This window comes from Sus scrofa, chromosome 13, assembly GCF_054392235.1.
Source record: "Sus scrofa isolate SSC_HxYL_T2T_F1_AM1 chromosome 13, Sscrofa_HxYL_maternal_Yorkshire_Landrace_v2.0, whole genome shotgun sequence".
NCBI lineage: Eukaryota > Metazoa > Chordata > Mammalia > Artiodactyla > Suidae > Sus > Sus scrofa.
The window spans coordinates 69,354,345-69,379,519 of record NC_139395.1 but is presented as its reverse complement, the minus strand read 5'-3'; the positions used below and the strand labels follow the sequence as shown (position 1 = coordinate 69,379,519).

The 25,175-nt window shown below is 39.7% G+C and overlaps 1 long non-coding RNA gene across 3 annotated transcripts in view; it reads right to left on the bottom strand.

Annotated features, from left to right (window-relative positions):
• LOC146397390 (uncharacterized) overlaps positions 1 to 25,175 on the bottom strand; it is a 270,646-nt gene that overhangs the window by 121,031 nt on the left and 124,440 nt on the right. The window lies entirely within an intron of this gene.

Sequence of the window (25,175 nt, the reverse complement as noted above, 5' to 3'; positions counted from 1 at the left end):
TTTTATTATATGCATAATTTTAATACTTAAAATCATAATCATACAAGATGTAAAATTGTATTACCACAATGAAAAATAGTATGTCACTTTCTCAAAAAATGTGGTCCAGCAATTCCATTTCTGGTATATACCCAAAGTTGAAATCAGGGTCTTGAAGAGATATTTGTACAGCTATGTTCACTATAGCATTGTTCACAATAGCAAAGAGGTGAATGTAAACCAAGTGTCCAATGATGGATGAATGGATAAAGAAAATTGGTTATATACACACAATAGAATTTATATCCTAAAAAAGGAAAGAAATTTCAACACATGATACAACATGGATGAATCTTGAGGACATTAATGCTCAGTAAAATAAGCCAGTCACAAAAATAAAAAATTGCATGATTTCACTTATATAAGGCATCTAGAGTATTCAAATTCATAGGGACAGAAAGTGGAATGGTGGTTGCCAGGTTCTGAGGGGAATGAGTATCACAGCTGGAGTCTGCTAGGGGATTTGGTTGGCTTTTCTTTTTTTTTTTAATTTTTTTCCACTGTACAGCATGGGGACCAAGTTACACATACATGTAACATAATTTTTCCTCCCATTGTTAAATTGCTTTTTTTAATGGAAGAGATGGAGCCTGGTAAGTGACGTGTGCCTCCATTTTGATCACAATAGATAATTCCAGGGTTCCTGAAGGGCACCCCTTTTCTTCCCTCTTTGCCTTCAAATCCATTTAATTATAAGCAATGTCTCAGTTTCCCTAGAGCTGGGTCATAAACTCAGACCCCAACCAGTGCAGGCAGATAGCTCATGTGGGTCAAATAAGACAGGGGAGGCTTGAAGAAACCCCCCAAAAGCCCTAATTTGTCATTCTCTTCTACACAGTGAGCCTTCAGCCTGGGGAGCAGCCATGAGCACAGGTACCTTCAGTCTGGGAGTCTGTGTCCTTGGCTTCCTCCCCTTGTTTCCCATGTCATTATCATAGAAAACAGCTCAATTGAGACTATTTTCTGATTGCCCAAAGAGGGAGTGATTGGGACTTACTAAGAAACCTCTAAACTTCAAAAACCAGGGATTTTGCCAGCCCCTACAATTAGAGGAGCTGAGATTTGAATAGCAGCCAGTAAATTTTCCTGCCTTATTGATTTTTGCTAAGTGTATGACACATTGTATTTTCTCGAGTAGAGTGGCGATACTTGTTTTCTTAGCAGAGGCTCAATCAATGTCTCTTCCGCCATCACTCAAAGGGCGGTGGGGAATCTGTACTGTAAGGGGCAAGACCCATTCAACAAAAATGTCCAGAGTTTTCAACGCCCTGTTCCGGATTTGAGAAAAGCCAATATACTGACTCCACCTAAAGAAATCCCAGAATACATTTCCTCCCACCTAGAGATCCCCTCTTTTCTTATTCTTTTAAACCTACTCTCTACCAAAAAGATTAAGCATTGTTTACAGACTATTTCACCACCTTAAGGAGAAGACAATCACAGAGTGAAAGTCTGAGGAGTGGATTTAATTGTGACTTGTCCTTTTTGATTCACTGGCTATTAACTCTCTCCAGAAATGACAAGAATTTCTTGGAATTAGAAAACCCAGAAGAGATGACACACTCATGTGGAGAAGCCAATCAACCTCAGATGGAGTAGGTATGTTGACAAGAGGCACATCCTGGGGTGATGCAAATACACTGAGAAATGGCTAGGAATTGGGAAACTGAAAAACTTCACTAATCACTGATTGCTGCCTCCCCACCCCACCCCAACCCACCCAAATCCCCTAGGATGGGATGATCCTTTGTGAAAACAGGCTGATTCAGTCTGATTCCTTCACAGAGAGCTACCTGTCCAAAGAAATTTCTGTCCTGAGTGAATATTCTGTGTTTGTGTTATCCAATATGATATCTAACATGATATGGAATGTGGCTAGTGCAAAGAATTTTAAGCTAAACTTTGACTCTTACATTTAAAGTGAATTTAAAAATTTTTAATTTCCCCAATACATTATTTTTTTCTACTGTACAGCATGATGACCCAGTTACACATTCATGTACACATTATTTTTTTCACAGTATCATGCTCCATCATAAGTGACCAGACATAGTTCCCAGTGCTACACAGCAGGATCTCATTGCTAATCCATGCCAAAAGCAATAGTCTGCATCTGTTAACCCCAACCTCCCAAGTCATCCCACTCCCTCAACCTCTCCCTTGGCAACCGCAAGTCTATTCTCCAACTCCATGATTTTATTTTCTGTGGAAAAGTTCATTTGTGCCTTATATTATGTTCCAGATATTTGACTTACTGACTTACTTCACTCAGTATGAGAGTCTCTAGTTCCATCCATGTTGCTGCAAATAGCATTATTTTGTTCTTTTTTATGGCTGAGTAGTATTCCATTGTGTATATATATACCACATCTTCCTAATCCAATCATCTGTCAATGGACATTTGGGTTGTTTCCATGTCTTGGCTATTGTGAATAGTGAGAGCTGCAATGAACATGCGGGTGCATGTGTTTTTTCAAGGAAAGTTTTGTCCAGATATATGCCCAAGAGTTTGGGATTGCTGGGTCATACGGTAGTTCAATGTATAGTTTGCTAAGGTACCTCCACACTGTTTTCCACAGTGGTTGTACCAGCTTACATTCCCACCAACAGTGCAGGAGGGTTCCCTTTTCTCTACACCCCTCCAGTATTTGTTATTTGTGGACTTATTAATGATGGCCATTCTGACTGGTGTGAGGTGGTATCTCATGGTAGCTTTTTTTTCTGTTTTAAAAAATTTAATATATACTATTGATTCATAAACATAAAACTCAGGGCCAACAGCACTGTAACTCACACCTGAGTGCACCTATCTAACACCTGCATTTTCTCTGACTTCTTGTTGTGTATTACTCTGACACTACATTTGTGGACAATTATTTTTTTATTATTTTCCCAACACAATTTTTCCCCCATGGTAGTTTTAATTTGCATTTCTCTAATAATCAGGGATGTTGAGCATTGTTTCAAGTGCTTTTTGGCCATCTGTATATCTTCCTTGGAGAAATGTCTATTCAGGTCTTTTGCCCATTTTTCAATTGGGTTGTTGGTTTTCTGCAGTTGAGTTGTATAAGTTGTTTGTATATTTTAGAGATAAAGCCCTTTTCAGTTGCATCATTTGAAACTATTTTCTCCCATTCTGTAAGTTGTCTTTTTGTTTTCTTTTTGGTTTCTTTTGCTGTGCAAAAGCTTGTCAGTTTGATTGGCTCCCATTGGTTTATTTTTGCTTTTATTTCTGTTGCTTTGGGTGAATTTAAAATTTAATTTCACTTTAATTAAGTGAGATTTAAGTGGTCCCAGTGGCTAATGGTTACCATGCTGGACAGTGCAGATCAACAATAACCAAGTGCCTATATGTTTAGAAATTCTCCTGCCCAAGTCTCTTTTCCATTAGAGTAAAACCATCAAGAGAAATGGGCTAAGAGCCATTGTCGGGCACTACTAGCAGTGGTTGACAATGGAAGACCCACATTTTAATCATCTGAATATATTACCATGCTAAATTTGTTACTCTGGGTCTTCCCACAACACAGGCAATCACAGGTATTTTAGTGTGGTCAGTGGTACAAACTGTTCCCTCTCTAGTAACTGAGTTAGGAAGAGACCCAACTTTGCTAAACCTTGCCCAACTTTGTCTTGCTGCTATTGGGGTCAAGGATTGCTAGAAAAGATTGATGAGTTCTTGTGTCCTAAGCCAGCACAGGGTTTTTTGAGGAAGTTAGCATCATCTGGTGGCAGTGTCCACCTTGCACTCACAAAAAAACCAACGTTGATTTGGCTAATCCACCCAAATCTAATATCCTCACTCATCTCTCCTGCTCTGGGCCCATGGTGGGAAACCTCCAGCTCATGCAACAAATAAACAGGTGGTCAAAGGTGCTGGTTAACCTTGCTCTTTTCCTCAAGGATTTATGCCAAAGATGTTGAGCAAAGCCAATTTTTCTCACAATTGCCATCCATTAAATAAAGAAAAAATTGTTGGAGTTCCTGTCATGGCTCAGTGGTTAACAAACCTGACTAGTATCCATGAGGACGCTGTTTGGATCCCTGGACTCGCTCAGCAGGTTAAGGATCCGGCATTGCCATTAGCTGTGGTATAGCAGATGGGGCTCAGACCCAGCATTGCTGTGGCTGTGGCGTAGGCTGGCAGCTACAGCTCCAAATGGACCCCTAGCTTGGGAACCTCCATGTGCCGCAGGTGCGACCCTAAAAATACAACAGAAAAAAGACAAAAACAAAAGAAAAAAAGGAAAAAGTTGCTTAATCATTTGCTTAGGTCTGGGTACCCTAGTCCTTATTCCCAGGAGTTCCCAAATCCCAAATAATTGTTGCTTTATCTCCTTACTTCCTCCTGATAGTCCCTTAAGTGTTTTCTTTAAAATCGACTACTTTTTCAACTAAATTTATTTGTACACAAGACTTTACACCACAATACCAAGGAAAGAACACAGGTATGATGCCCTAGTTAGAGATCTTTTCCCATACTATTAAATTGTTTAATGGTAAATACGTATATACCTACTCCTAATACCCTCTCAATGATTAAAAAAAAAAAAAAGTAAGGGCTGGGGGCATTGTTTTGAACTATCCTGCCAATTAGCCTGGAGTTCAGAGATAATTATTTGAGAAGCACAATTTTTTTCTCCACCTCACTTCAGTTTCACATAGAAATGTGCACATTGCTTCACTTTTGTATGACAAGGAGAAAATACTGCAACTGTAAAGAGCTGTACTGATTGTGAAAAACTTCTTTGTGCCTAAGGAAAAAAAACCCCACAACTTTAGAAAAAGACCTGCTTGCTCTGATTACCCGATTTTCCATCTGACCCTTCCCCACAGTGCAGACTCTATCTTCTCAGCCTTTTTCTTATACAGGAGGCTAAATAGCTTAGTGTGCCATTTAAACTCCCAGGAAGATTTTGCTCCAGTCTGGATGACTCTTTCTGGGTGCTGATGCCCTTCACAGAGAGCCCACTATGACCTCCACGATGCTAATAGCCTGTCTGTGCCACCGCCCCTGACAGGCCATCACCGTGGATGGCCTCCTTGCCTAATTTTACTACTCTTTCAGAAACAATTAATTTCGATGAGCCTATAAACCATCCATAGAAAAAAGGCAATTATCGATTACTGACACTTCCATGGATCCACCCCTCTGTAAGGGAATCATGTTGTAAAGGATTCTGGGACCCCTTAATCACCCCTGTCAAATCTCCCTGCCAGATGCAAATATGGGACTGGTCTCTCCCACCACTGTCTGCCCTAAGCTGTGCTGGGCAGTCAAGGAAAAGTCAACCCAGTTCAAGAGATGACACCATGGGTGTGTGGCCTCCAGTGTGGCCAATGGTAGCTCAATGATCTGGAAGAATCTCTTGTCACATTTGCCTGAAGTTGATGGTGCTTCCAGTAACAGTCAAGAACAGAGTAGGTTCCTATAGCCCATAATTTGTAGGGTTCATTCATTCATGCATTCAGTAAGTGTATCTATGGCCCTTCTACCTGGCAGGCACATTGAACAATAGTGAACAAAATGGACAAGATCTCTGCCCTCATGACAATTTCTAGAGACAGATGATATACAAGCAATCTCATAAATAAATAAGATACTAAAATTTGGAGTTCCTCTCGTGGTGCAGCAGAAACGAGTCCAACTAGGAACCATGAGGTTGCAAGTTCGATCTTTGGCCTTGCTCAGTGGGTTAAGTGTCCAGAGTTGCCATGAGCTGTGGTGTAGGTTGCAGACAGAGCTCGGATTTGGCGTTGCTGTGGCTCTGGTGTAGGCCAGAAGCTGTAGCTCCAATTCAACCCCTAGCCTGGGAACCTTCATATGCCATGGGTGGGACCCTAAAAAAAAAGAAAAAAAGATACTAAAATTCGATCAGGCAAATATGAGTGCAAGAACTGGGGGATGGGAAAGCATTTGTTTTAGTAGCAGCATCACCATTAGTCATTAACAGGAGGACCAGAGCAGGGCTCTAGGTGGAAGGGACACCAGAGCTGAGGACAAGGGATGGAAGGAAACAGCAGTGTGGGGTATTAGGGTGCAGCATCCCAGCCAGAAGACCAGAGCCAGGCCCTCAGACAGGGCAGGGCTAGGTCTGTCAGAGGAAAGAAAGGAATCCCAGGTGCTGGCACGGAGGTGAGCTGTGGAAATGGCAGCATGAGGATGTGGGGTCAGGATGGAAACAATCTGGCAGGAGTTTGGAGGCATAGTACACAGCTAGGACTTTCTCCTAAGCACAGTGGAAAGTAAACGAGGGGTTTGAAGCAGAGAAAGGCCATGAAATAATCTGATTTGTATTTTTAAAAGAGGTTCTGTTGCCAAATGGAGAATGGCTTATAGGGCAAAAAACAGAAATCAGGGAAACTCGGGATTTCACCTCTGGTTGCACATGAGAATGACCCTGAGCATTTTGTACATAATGATACCCTGGCCCCACCCACAGAGACCAACTCAGATGCTGTAGGGTAAGGCCCTGGATCACCATTTTTAAAAGCTCCTGGGGTAACTGTAATGCACAGTCAAGGATAAGAATCATGGCCCTGGAGGAAACACTGTGACACTAGAAAAAGTCTGCCTGGTGGTTCTCCAAGTATGCACTCTGAACCAGAAGCACCACCTGGCAGCTTATTAAAATGCAAGTTCTTGGACCCCACCCCAGACCTACTGAATCCAAAATTTTGAAGGTGGGGCAATCTGTCTTAACAAACCTTCCAGGTGATTCTGATGCCTCTAAGGTTTAAGAACTTCTAGTTCTTTAAAAAAAAAAAAAAAAAAAAAAAAAGGAAAATACTCCAGGGCCAGAATTCTCAGTACTGGGAAAAACTGATAATTCTGCTCTGTGTGTGTGTGTGTGTGTGTGTGTGTGTGTGTGTGTGTGAGAGAGAGAGAGAGAGAGAGAGAGAGAGAGGGAGAGAGAGAGAGAGAGAGAGAGATACCACTTTGTGAGATATCACTTTGTATTTATTAGGGTAACTATTAAGAAAAAAATAGGAAACAATAATGTGGGGGATAATGTGGAGAAGTAAGATGTTCATAGCTGGTGGCATTGTAAAATTGTGCAGCCACTGTGGAAAAGCTTGACATTTCATCAATTGTTAAATATAAAATTACCATACTATCCATCAATTCCACTCTTAGGCATAAATTCAAAGTAATTGAAAGCAAGAACTTAAATGACTACTTTGTACACCCATGATCACAGTAGCACTATTCATAACAAACACTGGAAACAACCCAAGCATCCATCAACAGTATATATGTCACATTTATCCATTTATCTGTTGATATCTCATTATAAGGTGTAAGATTATGATACGTGTTACAACATGGATAAACCTTGAAAATATTTGGCTAAGTGATACAAACAAATGGAAAAGGACAAACATTACCTGATTCACCCATGTGCAGTACAGAGGAAAGGGAAGTTCATACAAATAGAAAGTAAAATAGAAGTACCAGGGACCTAGGAGACAGGGAAGTGTAGTGTCATCTCCTATGTAGAAAGTTGCTGTTCGGGGTGATGAAGTTCTGGAGATGTGTGGTGGTAATGTTACATAATGTTATGAATATACTTAAATACTGAAATATACACTTTAAAATGATGGGAATGGTAAAGGTGTGTTAAGCATATTTTAACACAACAAAAAAATCGGGAGTAGCATTCTTACAGAGGATCATAGAATGAAAGCCTAGTGATAGAGCTGCTCCCCATTTGCAAAAATAAGACCTCAGGTTCTCACCACCAGAATGTGTGCCTGGAATAGCTTTTCCAAAAGTGGTAAAGAATTCTCTTTGAACCACTCTTAACCACCCCAAGAAGTCGAAGTCCCAGATATGCAAGATGGCTGGATAAGAGTCACATACCAAGGTGTTGCTTTCTTCTCACAAAATGCTTTCACATTAGGCACCTGACTATATGGCAACCACTCCACGAGGTAGATTCTAGTCCCATTTTATAGGTAGGGGAGCTGAGAGTCAGATCACTTGAGTCACTTGTTGAGGATGGCACAGCTAGAAATGGATCCTGCGGCTAATTTAAGGCTTCTATCCCACACCTCTTTCCCATCTATGTGATGCTGAGCCAACAGCTTCAGATCAGATTTATCTGACCCAAGCAAAACTAGTATTTGAAATGACCACTTTAAAATGTTTAAGGAGTTCTCTCAGTGGCACAGTAGGGTGAAAATATGGCGTTGTCTCCATGGCAGTGAGGGTTCGATTCCTGGCCTGGCACAGTGGGTTAAGAATTCAATGTTGCTGCAGCTGTGTTCTCTGGCCTGGGAACTTCCATATGCCACAGGTGCAGGCAAAACAAGAGAAAAAAATGTTTAAGAGGGAAATGGAATCCAAAGTCTGGTTTCCCTATAAACAGCAGGAAGGGCCCACTACCAGGACCATCCAAGGACAGACATTTATTGTGCAGGAGGAGAGGGTCCAGGCAGGCATCCAAGGATGGGACTGGAGACAAGGGTGTGGACAGCATGGATAGCCCAGCCCACACTGCAGTCAGATTCTTCCCTGCTTCCTGGACAGCAGTGGTTCTCAGCCCTGGTATCACCTGACAGTCACTGGGAACCTTACAAACCACAACACCCACCCTATGAGATGCTAATTTCCAAGCTCTGGGCTGCGATCTGGACAAGACTATCTACAATAAACTGCCTGCACGATGCCACTGTGCAGCCATATGTGTGAACCTGGGCTGTGGAGTGAGGGGCAGCAGGGAAGAAATGTAAGGGCTGTTTTCCAAAAGAATATCATGACGCTCTGGCCACATACAAGGTCACTCTGCAGGGGAATTAAAGAGGGAATCCTTGGACCCTACTCCAGCCTGACTTTGGGACTCTGCGGACTTAGGTGGGCCGTACTGGGACATCAATGCACAAGGAAGCAGCAGAGAGATACCGGTGCTCGGAGGAGAAGCTCTGAGAGGCAGCAGCACCTGTTCAGCAGGACCAAGCTGGTGCCGTGGTTGCACTGCCATGTGGCTTGAGGGCAGTGGAACACAGTAAGGAAGCTAGCATCAAATGAAGAGATGTGAAGCATCAAAAGAAGAGATGTGAAGCATCAAAAGAAACGATGTGGAGTTCCCGTCATGGTGCAGCGGAAACAAATCTGAATAAGAACCATGAGGTTGCAGGTTCGATCCCTGGCCTCGCTCAGTGGGTTAAGGATCCAGTGTTGCTGTGAGCTGTGGTATAGGTTGCCACAGATGCAGCTCGGATCCCGCGTTGCTGTGGCTCTGGCCTAGGCAGGCGGCTACAGCTCTGATTAGACCCCTAGCCTGGGAACCTCCATGTGGTGCAGGTGAGGCCCTAAAAATGACAAAAAGACAAAAAAAAAAAAAAAAGAGGAGATGTGCTTTGAAAACTCTGCAGTCACCCCACAGGTGAGGGTCATTGACTTTTGGTTAGCAATGGTGTTCTGTTATGCAAATACTACAAATGCACTCCAGGCTGCATTTCTACAAGTCCTGTCCAATGGCTGGGCTTGCTTCTTCCTTCAACAATTCCTAATCTCTACCTCTAACTGCAGGACAAGAAGAACATACAAATCCCTGATAATAGCTAGGTAATCAGTTCCCCAGTGCATGGCCTGTAGGGGTGGCAGAGACCCAGACATCCTGGTGAGACCTGCCTCAAAACAGAAATAGCAGCAGAAACCCCACTGCAAATCACAGTCCTCCACTAGTTCCTCTACTTGGAAACCTGTTTTTCTTAATTGCAGAGGGAGGCCATTAGGAGCAGCATTCCTGGTGCTAAATGCCTTGGCTGGCAAGAACAGCAGCTCTCCACTGAAGGATTAGACAAACGAGTGTGACTCTAGATGAAATCAGAGGTGCTAATGAGAAACCTTTGGCTAGAGCAGGTTTCCCAGCATCAGGGAATAGACGCTGCCTTTATCATGGCTACTTGCAGGAAAGGAAGCCCAGGGCACCGTTTCTGTATGTAATTATGCTCTCATCCAAAACCCTGCTACTAAGGGAACATGGACTTGACAGCGGTGCTCAACACTGGTTTTCATTTTACTGTACAAGCTAACCCGTATTCCACCTGGAAGATGAAAGATTTCAGGTTCAAGGCTGTCAGACAGTTCCACTTATGAATTTAGTGAGGCTCCTAAATCATGACTGAGCCACATCTTCCAATATTGCTCCCTTCACTTTCAGGCTTTCTAATATTTCTCCTGCTCTTTTGTTCTCTGGGAGTAATCACGCTAATAGGAACAATTTAATGGAATCCTCAGGAGGCAGGGGTTTGGAGGATTACATTTCAACACTCAGCTTCTTATCATAGAGAAACACCCTTCCTTAATAGATGCCCTGAATTCCAAACTCACTCATTTCACTCTCAGCAGAGCCAACTGCACCTGATCAGGACCAAAGAACTGGAAATTTGGCTACTGCTCCTTCTTTAATCTCATCTCCAGTGAAGGATGAGCCAAGAGCAGGATAAATGTTAATCAAATATTAGGAGTGACCATCAACATGCCAAGACCAAAGAATCATTTTTCTCAATGCTCAGAATTCCAGTCTCAATCAAAGCTCTCATCCACCAAGTAAACCCAGCTAGAGGCCTTGGGGTTTTACCCAAACTTGTCTATCTTCCACAACTCCCCCTACCATCTAGCCAATGAGCAAGTTCCCTGAAAGCTCTCTATGAGCACTGTCTTAAATGCACCCTATTCTTTCTACCCTGTGCCCTGGTTTAGACCCTCAGCATCTCCTGGAAGTATAGACCCTTATCATCTCCTGGCTGTATTTGTTTGTTTAACAAATATTTAAGGAGATGCAACTATGTACCAAGCTTATATTATGCAACCACCAGATTTCATGTGCTCTCATGGAAAAGAAATGTTAGATAAATAAGTATACAAATAGTTGTCTAATAACAAATACCATAAGTGCTACCCAAGAAGTGCTATTTAAGTGGATAATCAGTGTAACTGCCTTTGATGTTCAGTTATTGAAACATAAATTATTACATCTTTAGAATATTCAGAAGTCCAGCTTCTAATCCAGCTAAGGAGAAGCCTATAGAACCCAGGGGTCCTGCACATAATAGCTGTAAACTCTGGACAAAACACACACACACAAGTAAAGACCTGAAAATACTGGAGCATGAACAAAGAAGACATTCTGGAGGCCAGATAAAATTTGGAAAACAGGCAACAAGTTGCCTGTTTCTATAGCTTTAAGCCTGGGGTGAGGCTGAAGTCAGCCCCATATGGAATGGCTAAAAGTTTGAAAGAAATATCCCAATATTTCTGAACTGAAGAATTAGAGGACAGAGGCTGGGTCAACTACTGCCACTAGAAAGTGAGGAAAGAAAGGAGAAAGCCCAAGTGGGAAAACTCCAATTTCTACACATAATTTCTGCCCAGGTGTCTGGGTGACCCATAACTGGGCAGATTTCAAAGGAGTTAAGCTAAAGATAAAAGAATTAAACAGAGATTTGAGCTGCTGCTCAAAAGCCAAGAGTTTGCCTTTTGACTTCAATGAAGTTAATTGCTTGATAAAACAAAAACATCAATACTCTTCAGAGAAATATCACAAAACCCACAGTTTCTACATTATAACATCACAATATCGGGAATACAATCCAAAATTATTCAATATTCAAAAAACAAAAAACTGTAATCCAATTGCAAGAGTAGATATAATCAATAGAAACTAATCCTGAAATTTTGCCAATTTGGGCATTTGAAACAGCTGTTCTAACGTTTAATAAAGGATATTAAAATTTTTCTCATGTTGAATAAGAAGAGAAATATAAACTATGAAAAAATACTCCAGTGGAAATTCTCAAACTCAAAATTTAAAAGTTGAAAATTTAAGTCAGTGTATGAGCTTAATAGAAGAATGGAGACAACAGAAGAAAAGAGTTCATAAAACTGAAGCTAGATCAAAAGACATACTAACCTAAGGTAAACAGAGAAAAGGGATTGAGAAAATATACACAGCCTCAGAGAAATTTGGAATAACATCATATGGAGGAGCTTTTATATAATTGCTGTCCTACAAAGAAGAAAGAAGAGCAGAAAAATATTTGAACATACAAAATCCAGAATTTTTCCAATTTGCTAAAGATCACACATTTATAGATTTACAAAACTCACCAAACTTCAAGCAGGATAAAGGCAAAGAAAACCATGCTTAGCAAAGTATAGCCAAATGACTGATAGCCAAAAATACACAGAAAATCTTAAAGCCAGCCAGAGAAGGATGACATGTTAAATACAGAGAAGCAACAATGTAAATCATCACAGGCTTCTCATCAGAAACTATGGAGACCAGAAGATAATAGAAGATCTATAACAGCTTGAAGAAAAATATGTCAAAAGGGAATTCTATACCCAGCTAAAATCTCCTTCAGAAGGAAGGCAAAAGTAAAAACATTTTCAGATGGAAAAAAAAAAAAAAAACTCAAAGAAGTTTCTGCTATCAGAGCTGAACTCCAGAAAATGTTGTTAAAGTGAGATTTTTCAGGCTGAAGGGAAATAATTTTTCAAAGTCAAAGTAAAACTTTTATTCCTAAAATTGTCAATGATTTGAATACTATTTAAAAACCACATTAAAGGAGTTGTTAGGTATTAATGTTTATCAAAAAGCATCTTTAAATTTAAATGGTCAAAAAACACCATTCTAAATAAAATTTATCAGGCAAGAGGGAAATAGTTCAGTATGGTATGGTCTAAATATATAACTGCATATTATTCAGAGAGTAAAATGGTACTTATGAACAGTCTTTAATAACTTAGAAAATTGCCTCTGTACAAATTAGCCAAAAATGTGTATATAAAGCCCTAAAATATTCATAGTCTTTGACTTAATTATTCCTTTCCCAGGAATGTATATTGAGGGAATAGAAAATCACACCAAGAATAATATAAAAAGATATTCATCAGAGCTCCCATTGTGGCTCAGTGGGTTAAGAACCTGATTATACAGGAGGGTGTGGGTTTGATCTCCAGCCTCACTCAGTGGGTTAAAGGATTTGGCATCGCCATGAGCTATAGTGTAGGTCACAGATGCAGCTTGGATCCCGCATGGCTACAGCTGTGGCATAGGCCAGCTGCAGCTCCAACTCAGACCCTGGCCTGAGAACTTCTATATGCCACAGGTACAGTTCTTAAAAAAAAAAAGTTCAAGTTCATCAATGTGATATTTTTTTCTATAAAAAATGAAAATTTGATGTAATCTGTTTCAATAAAAGACCTGTTAAATATACTACTTTTTGCAATTCCTTGTGACACAAGCAGTAAAAAAGTTTTAAAACTATTAATGTCAAAAATAATTTTCTTTGCAAAAAGGCTTTTTAATATGTATATGGCTATACTTCCATTCAAAAAACCTACAGCACATCAATGGTGATATCTGCATGAGTTGTTATTGGCAAATTTAATATTTCTTTTGTATTTTGTACTCTAAATTACTTTTAATAAAAAAACAATTACTGAATAAATTTATATGTAGGGTATGATTTAAATTCTACTTTGATGTACATTTTAAAATATGGCTAGAACGAAATTCCTAGTATTGGAATCATCCATTGAGATACTCTTTTTAGTGTATGTAATCTGACAGTTGTATAACAAATTTCTGGCCCGTGGTACTTCCTTGCTTTCCTGAGAGAAAAAGGAAGAAGATACAAAACTTGATGGTCAGGGAACAGGACCTGGAGCCATAATGCCTGGGTGGGAATTCCAGCCCTGGCACTTTAGGTCATCTCTCTCTGCCTCATCTATAATATGATGATATTAATATCTACAATAAATGCTGAGGGAGTTCTCATTGTGGCGCAGAGGAAACACATCTGACTAGAAACCATGAGGTTGCAGGTTTGATCCCTTGCTTGGCTCAGTGGGTTAAGGATTTGGTGTTGCTGTGGCTGTGGTGTAGGCCAGCAGTAGTAGCTCCCATTAGACCCCTAGCCTGGAAACCTCCATATGCCATGGGTGTGGCCCTAAAAATCAAAAAAAAAAAAAAAAGAAAGAAAGAAAGAAAAAGAAATATAATAAATGCTGAATCCTAGGGTTTGTAAGAGAATTAAGTGAGTTAATTTCTATAAAATATCTGGAATAGTGTCAGGCATATAGTGTTATTTAATAGTGTGTTAAACAAAAATTAAGTATAAAATTATCCTAAGGATATAATTAGATAAAAATATTCATTGCAAAGTTGTCAAAGGAAAAAAAATGAAAGTAAATTGCCAACAAGAGGTTAATTTGAATAGCAGGGTGGTGAAGAGCACCACCAGTTTAGGATTCAAATCCCAGCCCTGCCACTCACTAGCTGGATGACTTTGGAGCAGTGGTTTAATTTCTCTGTGCTTCAGTTTTCTCATCAATAAAATGGAGAAAATTAACAGTACCTATGCATAGTTGTCTAAGTGTTAAATGGGGTGATATTTGTAAAACTCAGTGCTGTAATGCAACAGGCACCAGACTTAGTGTTCTCACTCACAGAGGAGCTGTTGATGTGTGGAGGGGGTGGTACCTCCATATGTAATAATACATGTCCTCCACATATTGCTGAGTGAAAGAATCAAGGTTTACTCCCTATGTTTAAGCACTTTGAGCCCTCCCCATACTTGAAGGGAAAAAGGGGGCTGTATACATCAGGAAGGGAGTACCTTTCACAATTTGCACTAAAGCACTTTCTTAGGTGAAAGCTGGCTCTCTTACAGTATCATGTAACATTGAATAAATGAATGTATATGCACTTTTAAATGTCAATCCATGTTAATGGATGCTGAGCTTGGGATATTATTACTCTCTTATCTGAACCTTTCTGTAGATGTCCTTTCCTCCTATCCCCTAGAACTTATCTTTTTGTATAAACACAATAAAGCTGGAGTTCCCATCGTGGCTCAGTGGAAGTGAATCTGGCTAGCATCCATGAGGATGCAGGTTCCATCCCTGGCCTTGCTCAGTAGGTTAAGGATCCAGTGTAGCCATGACCTGTGGTGCAGGCTGCAGGTGCAGCATGGATCTGATGTTGCTGTGGCTGTGGCATAGGCCAGTGGCTATTGCTCCCATTCGACCCCTAGCCTGGGAACCTCCATATGCCACAGGTGAGGCCCAAAAAGACAAAAAAAAAAAAAAAAAATAAGAGAGAGAGAGAGAGAGAGAGAAAACAAAGCTCTATGTACAACATAGACCTGTTTACTGGCTTGGAAAGATGCCCACAGGTGGGTAACATCCCATCTATGTATGTATGTATGTGGGTTCAAGTGCAAGAGTTTTAGGGTGGAAGAAAATGGAACATTTACCTACAAAAAAGAATAACTATCTCTGATCCCAGGTATTACGGGCTACGTCCCCAGCTTTGTGTATTAATGATAATTTTTTTTTATTTAAAAAAAATTGCTCTTTAGATTTCAATATGCATGAGAGGAAATATACTGAGCAGTTGTCTTCTGGTGGAAGTACATAAATTCTAATTTTCCTTTTTTTTTTCTATAATGTATGCATATAACTTTCATACAGAGAACATATATTTTAACTATACATGGTTTGTCTACATGCTTAATTACTGTCAAGAGTAACTTGGATGATAAAAATTTACATTTATAAAAAGACTTCACAGGCGGAAAGGGGAGTTTTGTACAGTCTTTCCCCTCCCACCTCCCAAAACCAATGCAAACAAATGAAACGATTGTCTCCAGCAGTCAACTCTACTTTATCAGTTAGCAAGGAACGTGTCTCCAGCATATTGGTTGCAATAAGCTTCTGCCATGGGATCAAGTTTAGGAAACCTCATTTCCAAGTTCCTGGTAAGTTACATTCCCAGCTTCCCCTAGGAGTGCACCAGGATGCAACTGTCTTATTTACAGATTCTTTTTATTCCTTATATTTCCAGCTGTGCCATGCTTAAACATTTTCATAGCTAGGGCAGAGCCGTGAATCCACAAGTAGACACGTCCAAACACACATAAACACACACACACACACAGAAGCCAGAGCAAAGAAATACAAACGAGATATTAAATACAGATCATACCCTCTAGACTGTCAGGAAGAGAAAAGACGAGGACATGTGCAGCAGTCCACACTCTCCAACGTGTTAAAATAATTTAATTGGGTATTTCATGGCACATTTTGCATTATTATGGCTCCCTTTGGATGCAACAAATGATTTGCTTCAGTAATAGAGTCCCAAGTAGTGGCATTATGTGATTAAATAAGTGAGAACATCAACCATTAAATTCAGTTCAGTCATGCTTACATCCATCTTATTTCTTTTTTATTATTTAAATTTTCCTGCCAGTATATATTCACCTGAGACCATTTTTAAGTAATCTGTTTATGAGAGTTTCTCTTCTTACTTTTCATCCAATTACTGCTGCATTTAGAGTTTCAGAACTGCAATTCAATTCTCCTTTGTTAAGTGGACTGACCATTATGTTATAAGGCACAAGAATACTCTCCTCGATTTCCATATTTATAGTGGCTCTTCAAAATATTTCAAATGGCTTGTTCTGTGGGCCTCATAGCAATTTCAGTTTATTAGACTTTAACACTTGATCAGAACTTGAATAGTTATTAAGCGGTGGTCTTAATCAGCCTCTCGACCTATTAAATTCAACGATGTATAGGAGATTAAAAGAACGAGATGAAAAGTTTAGAAACAGCTTGAAAATTCTAGAGCAATGGTTCTGAACTTTGTTGGACTGTTGGCCCTCTTGAGGACATCTAAGAAATACAGATGTTCTGCCCAAAACAATGTGCAAACATGTAACAAATTTTGTGTTATTTCAGGACTTACACACACACGCTAAGTAGTAGTTCATAGAACTCAACTCTAGAATCCCTCCTCCGCACCAGTAGTTCTCACCCAGGGTCAAATTTGCTCTCTTAGGGACTCTGGCCCATGTCCAGAGACACTGGTGGTTGTTACAAATGAAGGGGGTGGAATGCTACAGCTATCTAGAGGACAGAGGCCCAGGATGCTCTTAAACATCCTATAAAACCCGGTACCATTTCCTACAATGAGGAATTATCTGGCCCACAGTGTTGGCTGTGCCAAGGCTGAGAAATCCCACTCCAGGGAGTATGCCAAAAATTCTTACTGAATACCCAGATCCAGCTCCATATGACCCAAAGAGCATAAACATACATCATGAGGAAAATCCATACTTTTCACCTGGACTCATTCATCCAACCAAACATCTATTCAACAAACTTTTACCAAACACCTACACTGTGTCAAATATCATGACCATGTCACAGGGAATATAGACATGAACAAGAAGGGGTCCCCAGCTTCTATGGAAGCTGCTCCTTAGAAATAAAGCCAGTTGGAGTTCCCGTCATGGCTCAGATCTGGCATTGCTGTGGCTCTGGCATAGGTGGGCAGCAACAGCTCCGAATGGACCCTTAGCCTGAGAACCTCCATGTGCTGCACCCTAAAAAAAACAAAACAAAACAAAAGCCAGTTAAGTAAATAACACATTAAAAAATTGTGCTGTCAGTTAGGAAGATGAGATCAGCTGCATGTTATACTTGAATCAAAGAGGAGTTTGACTAAGCCAGGTGTGTTTTCATGTGAAAAGGACCCTAAGGTCAAGCAGATGTAAGCCAGTGAAAAAGGACACAGACAACATCCACTTCCATTCATTTTCCTTCTCTGCCATCCCTAATATTTTGCCTCATTTCTGTTCTCACAAGAAGTCTGATACTTCTCAAGGCTCAAAGCTGAATTCCAAATGGACAAAGGAGACCCAACAAAGGACAAGGGCAAAGCAATGTACAAACCAGTTAGATTGACTTCCCTTTTAAATGGGAATGATTGCCTGGAAATTTTACCCAGTAGTCCTATCCTTCCATCTCATTGGTTACTACTGGGTCACATGACCACACATACCTACAAGGGAGTCTGAAAAGGTAAGCATTCTTAACTGGGCACACTGTTGGTATGAAAAAAAATCAGGGTTCTGGTAATGAAAAAGGTAGAGTGGATACTGGGGTGGTAATTAGCAGTGCTTCCCACAGTGCAGTGAGTGGAAGAAATCAAGACTTTGGAAATGCTAAGGGAACACTTAGGAGAGGCATGCCAGCTACCCTTGAGCAGTAAGGGGAGAGTGGAGTCTCCCAGAAGTGCAAACAGAGACTGAAAATTAAAGTAAGGAATAGTTACTGCGTATTTACTTAAAAGCAGTGGGATATGTGTGGCATCAGTATGAAGATGGTCCAAGCAGAAGAAAACACATGCACAAAGGTTAGAATGGGGGAAGGAGGAGCAGAGAAGGTGAGATAGGTTGTTGCAGTTCATGTTATTGATATTTGATATCCTAGGGGTAATGGGGAGCCATCAGTAGGTTTAAAACAGGGAAATGGCACTATCAAAACATTTTAAGATATCACCCAACTGCAACATGGAGCACCTTTGTAGTGGGGAGACGAGACCTGACACAAGGAAGCCAGGGCAGCATCACTGAGGACAGAAAGATGAGATGGTTATCTCTGCACAATGCAAGCAGATTACCCCACTCCTTAGTCATTAGCCAGGTGTGGGAGTTGGAAATCTTTGTTAGAAATAGAGACACCACCTGAGTCTGTGCTATACATAGCTGTCATAGAAAATCCCTATGGAGATGAGTTCCTGAAACACAACATGACTTTCATTTTGTTCAGTCCTTGAAGATGTGACAACCTTGGACTAGAGGGTTTTTTCTGTTTATCCTAATTAATCATTTATTATTTTTAAATTGAGATAGAGTTGATATATAATGTTATGTAATTTATAGATATCCAAGAGTAATTTACCATTTTTAAAGCTTATACCCCATTTATATTCATTATAAAATTTTGGCTATATTCCTTGTGTTGTACAATATATATATATCCTTGTAGCTTATTTATTTTATACAGAATAGTTTGTACCTCTCATTCTCCTACATCTATCTTGCCCCTTCCCTTCCTTCCTCCTGCCCACTACTAATTACTAGTTTATTCTCCATATCTTTCAGTTTGTTTCCTTTGTGTTACATTCACTTATTTTTTAGATTTCATATATAACTCATGTCATACAGTATTTGTCTTTCTCTGACTTATTTCATTTAGCAATAATATCCTTCAAGTGCATCCATTTTACTACACATGACAAAACTTCATTCTTTTTATGACTTAGTAGTATTCCATTGAATACATGAATTCAGGGAGCATGATGCCACATCTTCTTTATCCATTCATCTGTTGATGGACACCTAGGTTGTTTCCATAGCTTGTCAAGTATAAATATTGCTACTATGAACATTGAGGTGCATGAATCTTTTAAAATTAGTGTCTTTGTTTTCTTTTTTTCAGTTATATACCTAGAAGTAGTTCTATATTTACTTTTTTGAGAAACCACCATACTGTTCTCCACAGTGGCTGCACCAATTCAGTTTATATTCTTACCAACAATGTATATGATTCCCTTTTTTCCACATCTTTGAAACTCTATTTGTGATCTTTTCAATGACAGCCTTTCTGACAGATGTGAGGTAATATTTCATTGTGTTTTAATTTGTATTCATCTGATGATTAATAATGTTGAGCATCTTTTCATGTGCCTATTGACTGTGTGTCTTCCTTGGAAAATGCTTATTCACATATACCATGCATTTTTTTTTTGTCTTTTTGCCTTTTCTAGGCCTGCTTCCACAGCATATGGAGGTTCCCAGGCTAGAGGTCCACTCGGAGCTGTAGCCACCAGCCTACACCACAGCCACAGCAACAGCAGATCCAAGCTGTGTCTGCAACCTACACCACAGCTCATGGCAATGCGGGATCCTTAACCCACTGAGCAAGGCCAGGGATTGAACCCACAACCCCATGGTTCCTAGTTGGATTCGTTAACCACTGAGCCATGACAGGAACTCCTACCATGCATTTTTTTTAATTGAGTTGCTTGTATTTTTGTTGTTGAGTTGTATGAGCAGTACATGTATTAGATATTATCCCCTTGCTAGTCATATCATTTGCAAATACCTTCTCCCACTCAGTGCATTGCATTTTTGTCTTATTGATGATTTCCTTTGCTGTGCAAAAGCTTTTAAGTTTGATTAGGTCCCATTTGTTCATTTTTTCCTCTCCCTTAGGAATAGATCCAATTGTATTGTTACAAATTATGTCAAAGAATGTTCAGCCTATGTTTTCTTTGAGGATTTTTATAGTTTCCAGTCTTATACTTAGGTCTTTAATTTATTTTAGAGTGGGTGATAAAATGTTCTAATTTTATTCTTTACATGTACCTGTCCAGTTTTCTCAGCACCACTTACCAAAGAGACTGCCTTTTCTCCATAGTATATTGCCTCCTCCTTAGGCATTGTATATTGCCTAATAGATTAATTAACCATAAATGTGTATTTATTTCTGAACTCCCTATTCTCTTTCATTGGTCTGTGTTTGGTTCTGTGCCAGCACAACATTGTTTTGCCTGTAGCTTTGTGGTACAGTCTGAGGTCAGGGAGCATGACTCCTCCAGCTCCATCCTTTCTCAAGACAGTTTAGACTATTTAGGGTCTTCTGGGTTTCCATAAAATTTTTAAAATTATTTATTCTATTTCTCTGAAAAATGCCATTGGTATTTTTATAAGGATTGCATTGAATCTGTAGGCTGCCTTGCGTAGTATAGTCATTTTAACTATATTAATTCTTCCAATCCATGAATATAGTATATCTTTCCATCTGCTTGCATCATCTTAAATTTCTTTCATCACAGTGTCTTATAGTTTTCCAAGTATAGGTCTTTTACCTCCTTAGGTAGCTTTTTTTCTAGGAATCTTATTTTTTTGATGTAAAAATAGAATTGTTTTCTTAATTTCCCTTTCTGATAGTTTGTTGTTAGTGTATATGCAACAGATTTCTATGTATTAATTTTGTATCCTGCAACTTTACCAAATTAATTAATGACCTCTATTAATTTCCTGTGGTGTCTTTAGGATTTTTCTATGTATAAAAACACATCATCTGAAAACAGTGACTGTTTTACTTCTTCCTTTCAATTTGGATTCTTTTATTTCTTTGTCTTGTCTGATTGCTGTGGCTAGGACTTCCAATAGTATGTTGAATAAAAGTGGCAAGACTGGGCATCCTTATCTTGTTCCATATCTTAGAGGAAAGGCTTTCAGCTGTACACCATTGAGTGTGATGTTAGCTGTGGGTTTGTCATACATGGCCTTTATTATGTTGAGGTACATATCTTTTTGCCTACTCTATGAGGAGTTTTTATCATAAATGGATAATGAATTTTATCAAAAGATTTTTCTACATCTATTGAGATGATCACATGGTTTTTATTCTTCAATTGGTTAATATGGTGTATCACAATGATTGATTTGTGGATATTGAAAAAATCCTTGCACCCCTGGGATAAATCCCACTTGATCATGGTCTATGATCCTTTTAATATATTGTTGGATTTAGTTCATCAGTGATATTAGCCTGTAATTTTATTTGTATGTGTGTGATATCTTTAGTTTTGGTATCAGGGTGAGAGTGGCCTCAGAGAATTCATTCAGAAATACTGCTTCCTCTCCTCAGAAAACTAAAAATAGAATTACCATTTGATCCAGCAATCCCACTCCTGGGCATCTATCCAGAGAAAACTGTGACTCGAAAAGACACATGTACTCCAATATTCACTGCAGAACTATATACAATGGCCAACACATGGAAACAACATAAATGTCCCTCACAGAGGAGAGGATAAAGAAGATTTGGTACATATACACAGTGAAATAGTACTCAGACATTAAAAGGAAAGAAATAATGCCGTTTGCAGCCACACGGATGGACCTAGAAATTATCATGCTAAGTGAAGTTAGTCAGACAATGAAATACCAACATCAAATGCTATCAATTACATGTGGAAAATTAAGACTTTGAAAAACTTATGATTTCCAAGAGATATGTTGGGGGATGGGGGAAGCACTGAAAGTTCGGGATGGAAATGCTATAAAATTTAGTTATGATGATTGTTGTACACCTATAAATGTAATAAAATTCATTGAGTGATTTTTTTAAATAAAGAAATATTGCTTCCTCTGCAGTTTTTTGGGATATGTTGGGAACAATAGGTATTAACACTCCTCTAAATGTTTGGTAGAATTCACCTCTCAAGCCATCTGGTCCTGGACTTTTGTTTGTTGGGAGTCTTAAAATTACTGATTTACAGACTCCCAGACTTCAGGCTAAGCTACAAAATTACACTCTTCAAAACAGTATGGTTTGGAAGGAGGGATAAAGATGGCAGAATAGAAGGACTGGAGCTCAACTTCTCTTCTAGAAACAACAAAATTCACAACTAAAGGCTGAGTACTCATCAACCAAATGGACTGTAAACCTTAAAAAGATACCCTACTCCAGAAGAAAAAGAGGAGGACACATCAAGAGGTAGGGGGGTGATTTCATGATATAAACAACCCCATACTTCCCGGGTGGGAGGCTCCACAGACTGGAAACTAACTGTTTCACAGAGACTCACCTACAGGAGTGAGAGTTCTGAGCCACACATCAAACTTTCACGTGTGGGGATCTGGCACTGGGAGAAAGAGCCACTGGAGCATCTGGCATTGAAGGCCAGTGGAGCTTGTGCACAGGAACTCCACCGGACTGGGGGAAACGGAAACCCCATTCTTACAAGGCATACACAGATTTTCACATGCACTGGGTCCCAGGGTAAAGCAAAGTCCCCATAGAAATCTGGGTCAAACATGACCGCAGTTCTTGGAAGACAACCTGGGAAAACAGGACTGAACGTGGCTTGTTGTGAGGGAAGGACATTGGAAGCAAAGCTCTGGGGAATATTCAGCAGTGTGCCTTTCTCTGAAGGTGGCCATTTTGGGAAAATCTGGCCCCACCTGTCACTCAGCTGCTGAGAAGCCCCAGGGCAAACAACAAGCCAGGTGGGATCACAGCCCCACCCCTGAGTAAGCAGGCTACCTAAAGACCCCTCAGGCACACAGCTGCCTCTAATCCCATCCAGAGACTAAGCCCCACCCACCATAGGGAGTAGAATTGGCTCCTCCTACCAGGGGGCAGGCATCAGCCCCTCCCATCAAGAAACCTACAGCAAGCCCTCCATACCGACTTCAGCCACAAGGGGGCAGACACCAGAAGTAAGAGAGGCTACAACTATTATCTGTGAAAAGTCACCACACCAAAAACCTATAAACATGAAAAGACAGAGAACTGTAACTCAGATGAGGGAGAAAGGAAAAACCCCAGAAAAACAGCTAAGCAATGAGGAGATTCTCAGCCTCCAGGAAAAAGACTTTAGACTGTTGATGCTGAAGATGATGCAAGGCATTGGAAATAAACTGGAGGTAAAGATGGATAACTTACAGGAAACACTGAGCAAAGAGATGCAAGATATAAAACTTAAACAAGAAGAGATGCAAAATACAATAACTGAAATAAAAAATTCACTAGAAGCAGCTAACAGCAGACTACAGGAGGCAGAAGAATGAATAAGCGAGGTGGAGGACAGATTAGTGGAAATTACAGATGTGGAACAGAAAAGAGAAAAAAGACTGAAAAGAAAAAAGAGAGTCTCTGAGAACTCTGGGAAAATGTTAAACTAACCAACATCCGTATTATAGGGGTGCCAGAAGAAGAGAGAGAGAAGGAGACAGAAAAAATATTCCAAGAGATGATAGCCAAAAACTTCCCTAACATGGGGAAGGAATCACTCACTCAAATCCAGGAAGCACAACGAGTACCATATAAAATAAACCCAAGGAGGATCACCCCGAGACACATATTAATCAAACTGACCAAAATTAAAGACAAAGAGAAAATCTTGAAAGCAGCTAGGGAAAAGAAACAAGTAACATACAGGGGAACCCCAATAGGGTTATTGGCAGATTTTTCAACAGGAACTCTGCAGGCCAGAAGGGAGTGGCCTGATGTACTTAACTGATGAAAGGAAAAAAGCTCCAACCAGGATTGCTTTACCCAGCAAGGCTCTCATTCAGATTTGAAGGAGAAATCAAAAGCTTCACAGATAAGCAAAAGCTGAGAGAATTCAGCAACACTAAACCAGCCTTACAACAAATACTAAAGGAACTTCTCTAGTCAGAAAAGAAAAAAGAGAAGAAGGAAAGGAAAAAGAGCAACAAAAACAAATCCAAAGCAATTATAAAATGGCATAAGAACATACATATCAATAATTACCTTAAATGTGAATGAACTATACGCCCCAACCAAAAGACATAGACTGGCTGAAAGGATACAAAAACAAGACCCATATATATGCTGTCTTCAAGAGACCCACTTCACTTCTAGGGACACGTACTAATTGAAAGTGAGAAGATAGAAAAAAATATTTCATGCAAACAGGGATCAAAAGAAACAGGGAGTAGCAATCTCATATCAGACAAATAGACATTAAAATGAATATTATTTTAAGGGACAAGGAAGGACATTACATAATGATCAAAGGATCAATCCAAGAGGAAGATATAACAATTTTAAATATCTACGCACCCAACATGGGTTCACCACAATATATAAGGCAACTGCTAACAACCTTAAAAAGACAAATCAACAATAACACAATCATAGTGGAGGAGGTTAACACCCCACTTACAGCAATGGACAGATCACCCAGACAGAAAATCAATAAGGAAACACAGGCCCTGAATGAAGCATTAAACCAGATGGACTTAATAGATATTTATAGGACATTTCATCCAAAAGCAATAGAATACACATTCTTCTCAAGTGCACATGGAGCATTCTCTCAGATTGATCATATCCTTGGCTACAAATCCAACCTTGGTAACTTTAAAAAAATTGAAATCATGTCAAGCATCTTTTCCGACCACAACACTATATGACTGGAAAGCAACAACAAGAAAAAAACTGAAAAAAAAAACACAAACACGTGGAGACTAATCAACATGCTACTAAACCACCAATGGATCAATGAAGAAATCAAAAAGGAAATTAAAAAATACTTAGCAGCAAATGACAGTTAAGATACGACACTCCAAAACCTATGGGATGCAGCAAAAGCCATTCTAAGAGGAAAGTTTATAGCAATACAAGCCCACCTCATGAAACAAAAAAAAAACCTAACTTCACATCTAAAGCAGCTTGAGAGAGAAGAAAAGACAAGACCTAAGGTTAGTAGAAGGAAAGAAAT